The sequence below is a fragment of the Phaethon aethereus genome (assembly GCF_964289735.1).
Source record: "Phaethon aethereus genome assembly, chromosome: 8".
In the NCBI taxonomy this organism is placed as follows: domain Eukaryota; kingdom Metazoa; phylum Chordata; class Aves; order Phaethontiformes; family Phaethontidae; genus Phaethon; species Phaethon aethereus.
The window spans coordinates 952234-965839 of NC_138584.1; the positions used below are offsets into that span (position 1 = coordinate 952234).

Genomic DNA, 13606 nt, shown 5'->3' on the forward strand with positions numbered 1-13606 from the left:
TCACTCGGTGATATCAGTAACAGCTGTCTAGCCAGATGGTGGGAAAAGTAAGGAGAGCTCAGCAGACCTGGGAAAAATCACCAAGGGAAAAAAAAAAAAGAGATAAGGAAGAAGCAGAAAAAAGCAAAAATTTCAGTTTTTAATGAGTTGTGTTGGAAAAAGAGAATGAGTCAGTAGAAGAAAGGGGGAAGAAGGCTATTCAGTGGTCATAGAAAGAGTGTGGGAGAGAAGAATTATCAGTACAATACTTAACTGTGAACAGTACATTGTGTACATTCATTTTTGTATTTGTTGTTTTATTGTTAAAGACTGCTTTCTCAATTCAAGGTTGAGAATTTCTAAAGACCCTATATGAGTTAAAATTTCAGTTGTTGTAACTTTTAGTGACACCTGATGCCTGAATCTGAGCCTATTTGGAAGATCTCAGGCCCTTTTCACAGCCCCGGTCTCACTCGTACCATGAGGACACCAGAACTTACAATATTTCTCCTTGGAGGATCACAGGCTTCTCTGAATATAAAAGGACGAATTTATGTTTGATTTTTATGTATGTAAAAATGCATTTTCCCAATGACTATTTTGACACCTTTAAGCATTTATGGAGTCATGCTATCATTTACTACTTTGCAAACTAGATCAAATGTATAGGCTCTATAGAAAGCCATAGTTTTGTTTACCATATTTTGTCCTCTTTGAATGGAACATGATCCTGTTCAGTGCCGGAAGAATGTCATTGGATGGCACCTACTTAACAGAAATTTTAGTTAAGCTGAAAGAGCACACATATCTGAATCTGTGGAGGATTCTTATAGCAAACTGTATAAGGGCATTAAATTGCTTATGTGTTTGAGTAGTTGTCAGCTATGTGTAAAGTCCTATGTACAGGATTGAGACATGAATGTCAGAGGAAAATGGGTAAGAGTTAAATTTTGTGCTTTTAAAAAACGCTCTTTAGCTATGCTGTGTGAATCACTAAAATGGAAACTTCACATACATTGTCAATTAGGTAATTGCTAGAAGGTGTGGTTACTAAAAAGTGTGAAATATAGATTATTAGCATCATTAAGACATATTCCACACCCACTTCTTAGCCCTTGAGTTATGTAAATTATTTTTAATCTAATAAATATACAAAGCATGACTTCCACATCTCACAGGTAGCTTAGAAAATTTCTGCTTTTAACTTATAAATTCTTTTGCATAAAGATGCTCATGGAAAGATGATAGGTAACCTTGTATGTGTATGGGTCTGTACTTTGTTGAAAAAAAGTCAGCATGTGAACTTTTGATAGATAGCTTAGTCATTGCCCATTCAACCTCCCTATATAAATCATATATTACCATCTCAACAGCTCTTCCAGTACTGTCACACATGGTCTGTAAGTATTTCTAGCCACAATGATTACTGAGATATATTCTGAACAAATTAAATCTTGTGCAACATTTAAACTATGAAAATCACTATTAACAACTATCAGCATGATCTGATTCATGTTAGTAGCATGTTCTGAGAACAAAAGTGCCCAATAAAGGGCACATGTTTTAAGTAGATATTTTATAAATTTGATATGGGATATATTTCTTCTTCTAAGTTGGTGGAAGTCAGCTTTTGAGACAAGAGTATGTTGTTTTATTCTAATCATTTTATAATAAAAATAAATTAGCTAGAAAAGAGTAGGGTGAAAGAGACCGGACTATTTAGTAACTTAGAGTCTGATTGGACAGGGGATAGGATAACCCAGAGCACTAACTACTGGCCCATATAGTCTACTATTAACTGCACAGGAATGAATAAATGAATTCCATTCTTTGACACTATGATCTCCAGATTCAAATAAAGTTAAATACAAATATATTAATTTTCTAACTTTTCTGCCTTCCAAACCTTTCCTTACCTTACATATAAAAAATTAGTCCTCTGAATCCAGAAACAAATTTTGTGCCCTAATACAGACCTGTAAAACTTACTGGGTTCACTTGAGGTAATGCACATTATTTGCGGACAGAATTTAGCTTAAAGAGGAAGAAGTAAATATTCTGTTTAAGTTGGTTAGTTTACTGTTGGTGTTATTTCTCTTTCTGTCTGTTCAAGATAAAACAACTGAGGAATAGATTTTTTTAAAATTAAAAAAAATGGCAGTTCTGCAGTGCCTAAATCCCATCTGAAATCAATGGGTAGCTAAATTTAGCTTGCATCTTTGAATCTCTACATCTGAAATTACAGAAATAAAGAAAAGAAAAAAAAAAGCAACAGGACTGTTTTCTCTACAGCCTACTGCTCTCTTCCAAATTAGGCAGTTTACATTATTGTTTTACCTTTTTAAATCATGAGATGTGAAACAATAATGTGTGTACCTAGTTAAAAGTCAAAGGTGTTGAACACTACAATTACAATTGCAAAAAGGTAGTAATTTAGTATGAGTACTCCATGCATACCTGTCAAACCGCAACAAGTAATCATGTCAGATGAATGTAATGTTGGGTGAAATGAAAGCATGTACCACATCAGGAACCTCATGAAGTTCAACAAGGAGAATTCCAAAGCCTTGCACCTGGGGAGTCCTGCACCAGGCACCAGGACATGCTGGGGGGTCACTGCTGGCTGGAACTGGAACTGTGCTAGCTTGGCACAAAAGGACCTGGAGGTCCTGGTGGACACCAACTGGAGGATGAGCCAGCAAAGTGCCATTGCAGCAAAGGCAGATGATGGTGACCTGGGCTACGTTAGGAGGAGTGTTGCCAGCAGATCAAGTGAGAGGATCCTTTCCCTCTCCTCAGCACTGGTGAGGCCACACCTGGAGTGCTGTGTCCAGGTCTGGGCTCCTCAATACAAGAGACACATGGACATATTGGAGAGAGTCCTTGATATATGATGAAGGGTCTGGAGCATCTCTCTTATGAGGAAAAGCCAAGAGAGCTGGGACTGTTCAGCCTGGAGAAGAGAAGGCTCAGGGGGATCTTACCAATGTAGATTAATACCTGAAGGGAGGGTGTGAAGAAGATGGAGCCAGGCTCTTTTCAGTGGTGCCCAGTGACTGTACCAGAGGCAATGGGCACAAACTGAAACACAGGAGATTCCCTCTGAACATCAGGAAACATTTTTTCACTGTGAGGTGAGCTGAAAGCACATGTGACTGAGAACAGGCACAGGTTTTCCAGAGAGGTTGTGGAGTCTTCCTCCTTGGAGATATTCGAAAGCTGACTGGCCATGGTCCTGGGAAACTGGGTGTAGGTGGCCAGAGGTCCTTTCCCACCTCAGCCATTCTGTTACTCTGTGATTAAAGATTTTTCCTGGTTTTCACATAGGAAGACTCTGGTCTACAATTTGGGTTTGCTGGTAGTGACAATTCTCTTCTGAGCAACTATGATTATTATAGATTAGATGACCAAACATACTCCAGTTCAGAATTCACTGAACTTTTAACTACCCAAATCTCATTTTTGAGGACATGGAGCAGTATGTTATTTATCTCTCAGTAAATTTGGCTGCCTTTTTTACCTCTCTAGCTGCCTCCAGCAATACATACTTGATCACTATTAGCTCAATGAGCTTCATATAACCTCTCAATATCAGGGTACGTATTAAGTTCTCAAAGAAATTACAAGAGTTACTTTAAATTTTTTACCATGAACCATCTGTTTATTCTTTATCATATCTTGTGGCCTCCAGACTCAGCTACTATCCTTGTAAATGAGCAGCTGTTTCCTTATAAAAAATCCATACTAAAGCTGTTCAACCCTTATTAACAAATTTCATTAGTTTCTTGAGGCCTTTGGCTGAATTAGTGTGTAAGCAAAGTTCTCTCTGAGAACATCATTCCAAGAAGCTGTGTTGTTATCATCTAACATGTGGCCTAAAAATATCACCTCTAATGGAATCAAGCAGTGTTTCATTTACCCGTTCTTAATGTGCATGACACTAGCCTTTCACAGCAATTTGGAGCCTAAAAGGACAACTAGATTATCTAGCTGACCTGCTGTTGTCACAAGCCACTAAGTTTTGCTGAGATTCTAAAATATGGAGTCCACCTACATTAATTAGATTAAAGCACTGCAATCTTCACTAGGATGCCTGTAGCTCTCCACAGTTTTTCAATGTGATGGTGTTTTAATATTGACAATTTTCCCGTACCCCTTCTGCCCCTAACACTAGGAGCATATATTTGTCCAGCTCCTCCTCCTACCTCACTCTGTCAGTAAACTTTAATCTTTCCATTTCAGGAAAAAGCTTTGACTGAAGCACTCACGTGCTAATTAGTTTCACACAGGAAAGGTCATCAAAAGATTCCTTGAAAAAATTCTCAACTTTTTGAAGCACAGAGGACTTTCACAGCTTATGGTTACAGCAGTGTTGAAGATGGTGTTAGTGAATATGTTGTCTTGTTACACATCACAGATTTTGGAATTTTTTGGGACTTTCCTGGCAAGACTTAATGTACAAAGGAACAAATTCTAACATGCAACTCTGTTAATGACTGACTGGTAATTTAGCATTTTACAGAGATTATGACCCATTGCTCTAAAACACATCAAAGGCATGAAGACCCATAGAAACATCCACACTCTCTGGATTCTGGCAGCAAGGATAAGAATATGGTCACGCATTGTCTGTACCATAATCTTGGTGTGGTTGGCTGCTGACTGCCTTTGGAAATGTGTCCACTTCATTTAAACAATTTAAATGACAGCAATTTTCTTTTAATGGTGGTCTGCTCAGTGACATCTAAAAGAAATTTGTAGCAGTCCATGTTGCAACTTAATTTCAGTTTTGAAATTAAAAAGGCTATCAAAATAAATAAGGACATGGATGATGGGGTTCCTAAACAACAGAAGATGTTAAAAGTGCATTTTCATAATTTCTTTTTTTGTCACTAACATTTATGAGACCTCCTGGAAATGTGAAAGTAAAATCTCCCATCCAAGCATTTATTTTCACATAGCTCACATGCAATGGCAGCTTGCTGCCTTGTCTTTGCATATTTCCCAAGTGCTGAGCAGTTGGGTTTTTTTTCCCTTGAAGGCAACAAAATCTTTTTTGGAACATTTCCTTGAAAGACATGGGATGAGGAGATGTGCAACAAATATTATGAGGTATATTTTCAAAGTTTTCAAAATTTTTGAAATTGAAAACTTATTCTTTCAAACATTTAGTTTAAATACAAAATACTATGGCATGAAATAGCACACCTACAACAAATTGGACAGAAATTTTACTGTCAGAGTTGGGCTTAAAAGTGATTCAGAGAAGCACTGAAATATGTGCTTTTTAAAATCATTTGTAGTCCATTAACTTCATAGATTTGACTTGTGTGCTTAAATGTTCAGCATCAGCTTAAATAGATCAGAGCCAGAGTTATCTAGGACCTTGAAGAACTGAGCCCACTGAACGCAAAACACTCTTTATGCTACCAGACATGTGGCTTCACAGGCGTAATTAAAGATCAAAAGTAATCCTGTAAATATTTTGAAGAGTATCCTTCTACAGCTTTAAAAGACAAACTTCTCTTCTCAAAATGTGGAGTTTGATTTTTTCAATCACTTCTGTATCTGCTTTATAAAGATATTTCAAAAGGTATATTTCAGTATCACAGTGCAAGTGGTATAAGTACAGCAAATTGTTATTAACTTTCACATTAATATTTGCTGAAACTATTTTTCATTGTGCATCTCTCCTCCATCATTGCTTTGTTGAAAAGTACTAGCTAAAGTGAATTGCTGTTGCAAGCTATTTCTTCTTAAAATCCTGGATTCATTGGAACTGGACTTCATGCCTATATGCAATTCATAATTCCCTAATAACTCCAGGATGTCTGGCTATTGAGCACTGGTTACCCTTTACATGTACTGACTTAAAATAAGCTGAAAAAATCCACAGTTTTGAAAAGTTCACCTAGAAATTAGATGTGAATCCTCAGTTAGTGTATAGCACTACATAGAAAGTTACCTAACTTTTCTTGTTTTCATCAGCATAGATTGCTTTCAGGACTTTAGAGTCCTGCTTCCTCAGTTCAATTATATTTTTCCATTTCTTTACAATGATTAAATTAGTGATGTTCCCAAAATCCCTTGTATAAAAGAACGGAATTTAAAGAGTTGAAGAGAGCAGGTTTTAATAGAGGAGGTGATAAGCTTGTTACAGAGTTAAGTTTCAGTAATACTGAAGATGAGGAAGTTCAGGAATCCCATTCTTTTTTGGGGGGGTAGCATTTACATCTCATATAATTACTTTTATGTCAAATCTACAGAAAGTAATAGGAGAGATCATCTCCACCACTCCATAATCTTCAGTGAGATTTAGAGAATTATCCATTTAATAGTGTCATGAAATTATATCTTCATCTTCAAAATTGCAAAATGTCATAGTAGTGGAAAACCACCATATTTTGATGATATACTTTCAGAACTGTCTCCCTTCTCCTTGAGTTCATATATTCCTATATGAAATATGAGCATACTGTGAAATGTCAACTTTGAAACAAGAAAGGCTCTTTCCGCTAAGCACATATACTTCCCAGAGCTGCAAATCTTTTTTATTAAACCAAGCACAACAGAAGCCCAAAGCTGGTCTTGGAAAAAGTGAAAAATCAGTCTTCTCTCACTCTTGAAATTAATTTAGACCTTAATCAACTGAAACTCTTATGCAAACTTGGCCAATATTTTTACTATTGAATACTACTAAAAGACAGAATATATTTCAACTCACACTTTGAATTTTGGGGTTGGTGGCAATCTTGTTGTATAGACATCTAAGTCGTCTGATTCATGTCTTCTCAAAATATTGCCCAGTCATTTATGGTCACACTACAGGTCTTTATAAAATAGCTCTGTGTGCTGACTCTAGGTTTCAAATCTGTTCTACTGTTTCTTGTGAAGGATGAAGATCCCTACCCTCACAGTAAAGGTGGTTTCCAATACCCAGGCTGCAAACCATGGTAAAGTACGGTAAAATCAAGACTGGAAATTACAATTCGAACTGACGTGGAAGTGCAGATGCTCAGGGCATAATTATACTCTCTGCTAGCTTTATGAATTTGCTACAGATGGGCAGCACTGCCTTTATGATTATTGAGGCTGTAAAGAAGCTGTAAAGGAGGAATTCCAAGATTGTTCCAAAGTCAGAGACTGGGTACAACAGTCACATGGTCAGTCAATACATACATCCATAGCAAGTGATCATATTTGGTCTCAAAACCTACACAAATCTTTTAGTACTTCTCAGGAAAGAGAATTTTACAGTCATCATTCTTGCATGTAAAGACTCTCAGATGCTGAGCACATAGTAATACATCTCTTGAATTTTTGTCTTTCATTCAATTTGAGTAACAGTTAAAAAATGGCAGACTTAACCAGAGTAATCAATCAGACTTATTTAATTTGTTAAAAACTTAAATAAATCGGACATAAACCAGTCAGTTAAACAAAATGTAAAGTTAAAGATTTAACTTAGATTTAAATAGATTAAATCTAAAGTTAAAATAAAAATAAATTAAATAATGTAAATAAATTTAAATAGATTGTCCAGTGCTGAAGACAGAAATCTTAGACGTCTGGTTGACAGAATGCATTATGATGAGAGCCAATGACAAATCCAAATCTTCAAGATCAGATCTGAATCACAGCATAAGGACACAGGAAACCTGGGGGAAAGAAGTTTACATCATCAGATAAGTACTAGCTTTTTCATCATTTCATACACTGTTGTCAGTTGAAGTTCTGGAATCATCTTAATTATGAATTATATTAATATCTGCCAGCAATGCATTAAGGAATGCAAACAGTGTCCCTCATGTGGTTCATTCTTTCTCCTCCTCTCCATCAGACAAGCATTTTAAAACATTGCTGTGATTATAGTGTGTCAGGTTCTTTCTGATTGATGACTCCAGAACAACTATAGTAAGTCTGCATTTAGTCTGTGATGTTCACCCTTAGCAATCCCTCTATTTAGACAGAAAAATCTAATATAACTGTGTTTGCCATCCCACTAAGTCACAGATTTTTGCTATTCCTATAGCAAGAATTCTTTCTAGAAACTGCTTTAGCAAAAGTGGGCACCATGGGGTTCCTTTTTATTGCCTCTTACTAACTTCAAATCAAAATCACCTAGCTGACGAGTAAAAAGGTAATTTTTCCCAGCTGCCAAGCCTGCAGATTGACTACATATTGTAGACATCAACCTGGATTCTAGCCTTCTCCCTTCTTACCAACAGTAATGACAACCCTAAGGTCTAAACAGTGCTTTCAATAGCTCTTGTGTAAACTACAGTGACCTTGTTTGAAAAATTTTCAGACTGCCTTCTAATCATCGGGTAAAAATTATCTTGCTGTTTGTAGGGTTCCCTGTGGTCCTTCTATTACAAGAGAAAAAAAAAAAAAGAGAAACTGCATTCTAAGATAGACATTTTAAAATATAGTTAATGTATCAAATGTCTCATTTACACTTGTTCCACGTTATTAAAAGTAATTGTGAGTAAAAGGGCCCAAGGTAACTGCAGGTTTAATTTGGAAATGTCAGTTTAAAAATAGATGTTGCTATATGTACACTCTGATCAGAAGAAGCTTTTTGCAATTATAATGGAATAAAAGTGCCCAGACTGACTTTCAGACTCTATGTTGAGATTCCAGGTCTTAAACAACATTGCAGGATGACTAACTTTGATTTGGCATCACAAAATGACTGTAAATTTAGAGTCCCACACTGTCATTTGTGGTGAAGACAGTTTCCACTAGAAGTTCTCTCTTACCACAGTCCAGTGACGTATTACTGCTATTCTACTTACTGTGTTTCAGTTCAAATGCATGTAGCATAAACTTAAAAATGAAATTTGGAACTAAGACTGAATACTGGAGGATTTCTTCAATTTATAAAATCAACAAATTTAAAATGCTCTCTAATGGGCTCTGTTTGCACTGATTCAGAAGGATAAGAGAATGTAGCTGCCAAAGGGCCCTTGCAAGTTCATTGCACATGGTACACATAAGGCGTGATTGCACAGGTCATTCAGGTAGCACAGTCTGTCTCTCCGTTGACCAGAACAGACCGATTGCGATGCAAAGTGAGTCTCATTTGAAATCTTAATTGAAAGACTCCTTGTGAAAAGTCTGAACAGACTCACTGGCAGTTGAAGGTGCTTTTTAATCACCGAGAATAAAGACTTCAATCAATATGGTTCAAACTATTTGCCCCTGAGCAGTAGAACAGTGGTTTTCTTTAAAACGGTGCTTACAGCTTCAGGCTCAAGGCCAAGAAAACTTAGCCCCCTGAGTTCTTAATATAATTATTGTTTTCTCTATTATCTTGCAAGGGTGTTAATTTGCCTCCCAGTAATTACTTCCCTGTGTGGTTGTCAGGAAGTTTAATCAGTAGCTTGAACAGATAGTCCAACTGTCATTGCTTCTGTGACAAATACTCCCCTCCCCACCTCTCCCACCCCTGTGGAGGTGTCAGTGTTTTAATAAAATGAACAGGTGGGATGCGCATAATTTCTTCATAGAGTCAGTGTCTCCTACTCCAAAAATGAAGGTACAGCCAATCAGGACCCATCAATATAGTTGCCCCTGTTCCAAAACTAAGAGCGTTAAATGACCCCTGCTAAAGCAGCACCTGGCAAATCAAATTATTAAAGTTTTACATGGCAATGTATTCTCATACACTTTAAACATTGTGATGACATTGTAATAAGAGGAGGAGCAGAAGGCTTGATCTAATATGATTCTACTTATGTCCACCATGTATGGGACATAATGTAATTCCCTTCAAAGCTAGTGACAAAAAACTTCATTCTTGGTGGAATTCCAATCTGCCTTGGCAGCACTGAACTTCCTTTATTAAGAGGGATGTCACTCTGTGGCCTCTCTTTTCTTCTAGGGCAGTGTTGTCTGTTCTGATTCATAGCTTCTTAAATCTCCTCTTTGGTTATTTACTTCAATGTGTTTTCCAAGAACACTTTTCACTTTCACTCATTCTCTTCCCTGAACTATCCTTCTGTGCTACGTTACATGTTTATTTGCCATATCCTGTTTTCAAACTGCAGGAGTTACCAGCATGAACACGAACAAGTAAGGTAACTTTTGGGGTGACAGAGGTTATGTCTAAATCTATGCATAAGAACTATATCCTATGTATTTTGTACATTTATAGTGCTATAGAAAGATAATAGCTAGCACTAAATAGAAATTGGAGCATCCATGTTGCAAGAATACTTGTAAACCATGTTGAAATTATCAAAGTGTTTACAAAAGAATACAAAATAATCCATAAAGAAATTTTTGAGACATTTTTCTTGAAAGCTTACAAAGAATTCCAAGGGACATCCATTTGTAAGATGGTGATACGAGCATTTTTAAAAGAAAGAGTAATGAACCAAAATCACATCCGAAAGAAAACCTGACAGAATGAAGGGAATGTCCTTCATTTGTTGGGATTTACAGAGACAGCTGTTGGAGTCCTGCTTTTTGGTTTCTGAAAAATGAACTTGCTGTCAAGGTCATATTTAGATTAAGAATAAGAAACAAGTAATTTTTTGATTATAGGAATGTGAGTCCTTTCAGCTCACAGAGGAATCTAGGGAGGCTTATTATTTCCTGACTAGTAAAACTTCAGAATTAATCCATGATTTGCAGGATGATATTCTACCTTTACTACCTTGACTCTGTAATTTTTTCCTCTTTATCTGGGCACCAAGAGGGTCCCAAAGCTTGTGAGGGCAGTAGCTGTGGTTTCCTGTTTTCCTGTTCCTGTAACAGGTTGACATCACTTGCATTAACTTATATATATATAACATACATATATACATGCCTATATATAGATAAACATATGTAACATGTATGTAAAATCAGTCGTATTGAAACATTTGCACAAGGTTCCTCAGAAACTATATGTTAATGAACGATAAGAGGGTCTCTGTTGCCCACCAATTCCACCTTCACCTGCGTTGATACTTAGCCCTGTTCTTTTCTCCGTGCAAAGCCTAGGGTTTGGAGGAGCTTTCCCTGCCTCAAAAAAGAAAGCCAACAAAACCCCCCCCACAAACCTACCCCGCTGTAAGAATCATAAAAATTTACTTCCCCTGAGGCTTACAAAGCAGCTAGATGGTACCAGTTCAAATAGCCTGTCCAATATCAAGTATTGAGCTTCTGTCCTCCTCCATAGACAGTCCATATCTTCCAGAGCACATACATTTCTGTTTGTCCTTCAGAAAGTTTAAAGGAGAGTTCATTTGCTCTGGAGAAGCAAATTTTTTAATTATGAGAAGGAATGAATGATTTAGCCTAGATGTGGGGGGAGGGAAAACAAAATTCAGCATTACTATCTTTTCTGTGAAGAAATAAGGTCGTTTCAAGCTGCAGTCTTGTGCTTCCTTGAATTGGATTATTTTCAAACTTATATTTTTTGGAACACAGCTGTTACTTCTTTGACAAATTAAGTAATGCATCATGAACAACTAAAATTCATTGCAACATAAAAACAAATGTATGTTCATTTTAGTACTTTGTTTTCTCTGGGCTTTTGAATCATGGTGGGATATTTTAAAAAAAAAATATATCTTTTATAAATCTCTTTAATAATATCTACAAAATATTGAGGCAGCACTTTATCGAACAGCAACCGTATCCAGCCATTTGAAATGTGGGTCCTATTGCCTTTTATTCTCTCAGACTACTGGCTTTGTGGTTTGAAGGTTCAATTTACAGCTGACACTGGTATTTCACTTGCTGTCATATTTATTGCCCTGATTACAATTAAAAGCATTGTTATGGGAAAGGAATGATAATACCATGTTCACATTGTTAGAGTAGAAGGATTTTCATATACAGTGCAGTTATATAAAACGTGTGATAAACTATTGGGGATTATGAGATCTTTCCTACCAGAACTCTTGCTCCTCACACTAATTGCAGCTACCACAGAGGACTCCCAGGACAATGCCGTTGCTTGGAGCCATAAGCAAATTTATTGTTATTATTATTATTTGTAACACATGGCAACAATTAAATTTGGGATCTATTGTGCTAACTGCCTCATAAAGATGTAATAAGAGACAGGCTCTTCTCTGAAGACCTTGCAGTCTAAACAGAAAAGACAGTTGAAGTGTAGTAGAGACAAAGATTTAGCGATAGAATATTACAAAATATTGAGGTAGCTGTTTTGAAAATAACCAGTAACAGTTCAATAATTGCAAAATGTTTTTTGACAGAATGCAGTAAAGCGCTTTGACCTTAATTTTGAAATTATTATTAATTTTGTCATTTCTTACTTTATGACTTCTATGTTATAATATGAAATTAAGGTTGACACAGAAATTCTGTTCTGTCAAGGTAAAGTATTTTGAATGATTCAAAGCAAAGTAAAACAAGAAAACCTTGAAATATTCCCTTCAGAGGATTTCAGAGATGAATTTGGAGAATTTTAGAAAATTTCAAAAGATTTAGGTTGCATTCTAATTTTGGAATGCTAAAAATCCTTTTACAAAATGGATTTTCTATGCTCTGCACAGTTCTACTTAAGATCCGCCTTTGTTGTGAAATGAATAGCTTTAGCAGCTTTCCTTAGTTTTTTTGTGAAATTAATTGGTAGTCGTCTTTCCAGATTCTAACCTATAACAAAAATAAACCAATATTTATATTAAATAATAAGCTTATTTCCAGAATCAGCAGATAAGGTCAGCACTGAAACGGGCACAGAAGTTTAATCAAATTGGCAGAGCGGGGTTGGATGGCTTGCTTTGCTGCTCTGTAGGTAAAGGGGTTGCTGGAGTTACTAGAGATATTTCTTTAGTGTTTTTCAATTAAAGCTTTTGGTTTGAATATTTCTTGTTGTCCCTCACTGTTGCTCATTTTCTTTATGCAATACTAGCTATTTATTTTGGCTTGCTATTAGAATGAATTGTGCCAAAGGAAGGCTGGAGTCATATTAAAACCAGGTGTAGATGAATGATTAACATAGACAATGAGGCAGGTTATTTTGGAAAAAAAACCCAACACACCTCAACTGAACTAAAACTGCAGCTGAAATTTATAATTTAATGTAAAGTTTCAAGTTAGTTTAGTTTTAATTCTGACAGGCAAGAATCTGGAAAGGCATTATTACAGGCACCTGCCTTTGGAACATTATCTCGTGAATCGCTCCTCAGAGAGGAATAGTATTCCTTCCACAAAGCACTGGGGAAGATGAAAAATATAAATAGGATCTTCACAGATGCCCTGCAGAGCCAAGCTTCTAAACCCTCAGCTGCACGTGATGAGCAGCCAGAGCCTCTAATCCATCAAGTGGCAAATGCAGACTGTCAAGATGGGGGAACAGGAGGCTTGTGACTTCTGGCACCAGGAAGATGGCTCCTTTTCCACCTGTAGATCTGTGACTGTCCTGGGGAACCATTAGAGCTGGCCAAGCCCAGCCCACACGCAGGCATTTAAAAGCAATGGGTAATGGCATTTGAAGATGGAGGTCTCCCTCCACCAGCCTGACCTGCTCTCTGGGGAGGTTTTCTGGGGACTTTGATGTGGCAAGTTGAGGAAAGACTGCTGAAGCTCATTTAGCTCATCTTAGACTATTAACCCTTGCTGCTTATCCATGTGAGCACCAACAATACTGCCAGAGAAGAGCTGG

The 13606-nt window shown here is 36.8% G+C and overlaps 1 protein-coding gene across 2 annotated transcripts in view; it reads left to right on the forward strand.

Moving 5' to 3' along the window:
- BRINP3 (BMP/retinoic acid inducible neural specific 3) overlaps positions 1 to 13606 on the forward strand; it is a gene marked incomplete at both ends in the record, with an annotated part of 207874 nt that overhangs the window by 144821 nt on the left and 49447 nt on the right. The window lies entirely within an intron of this gene.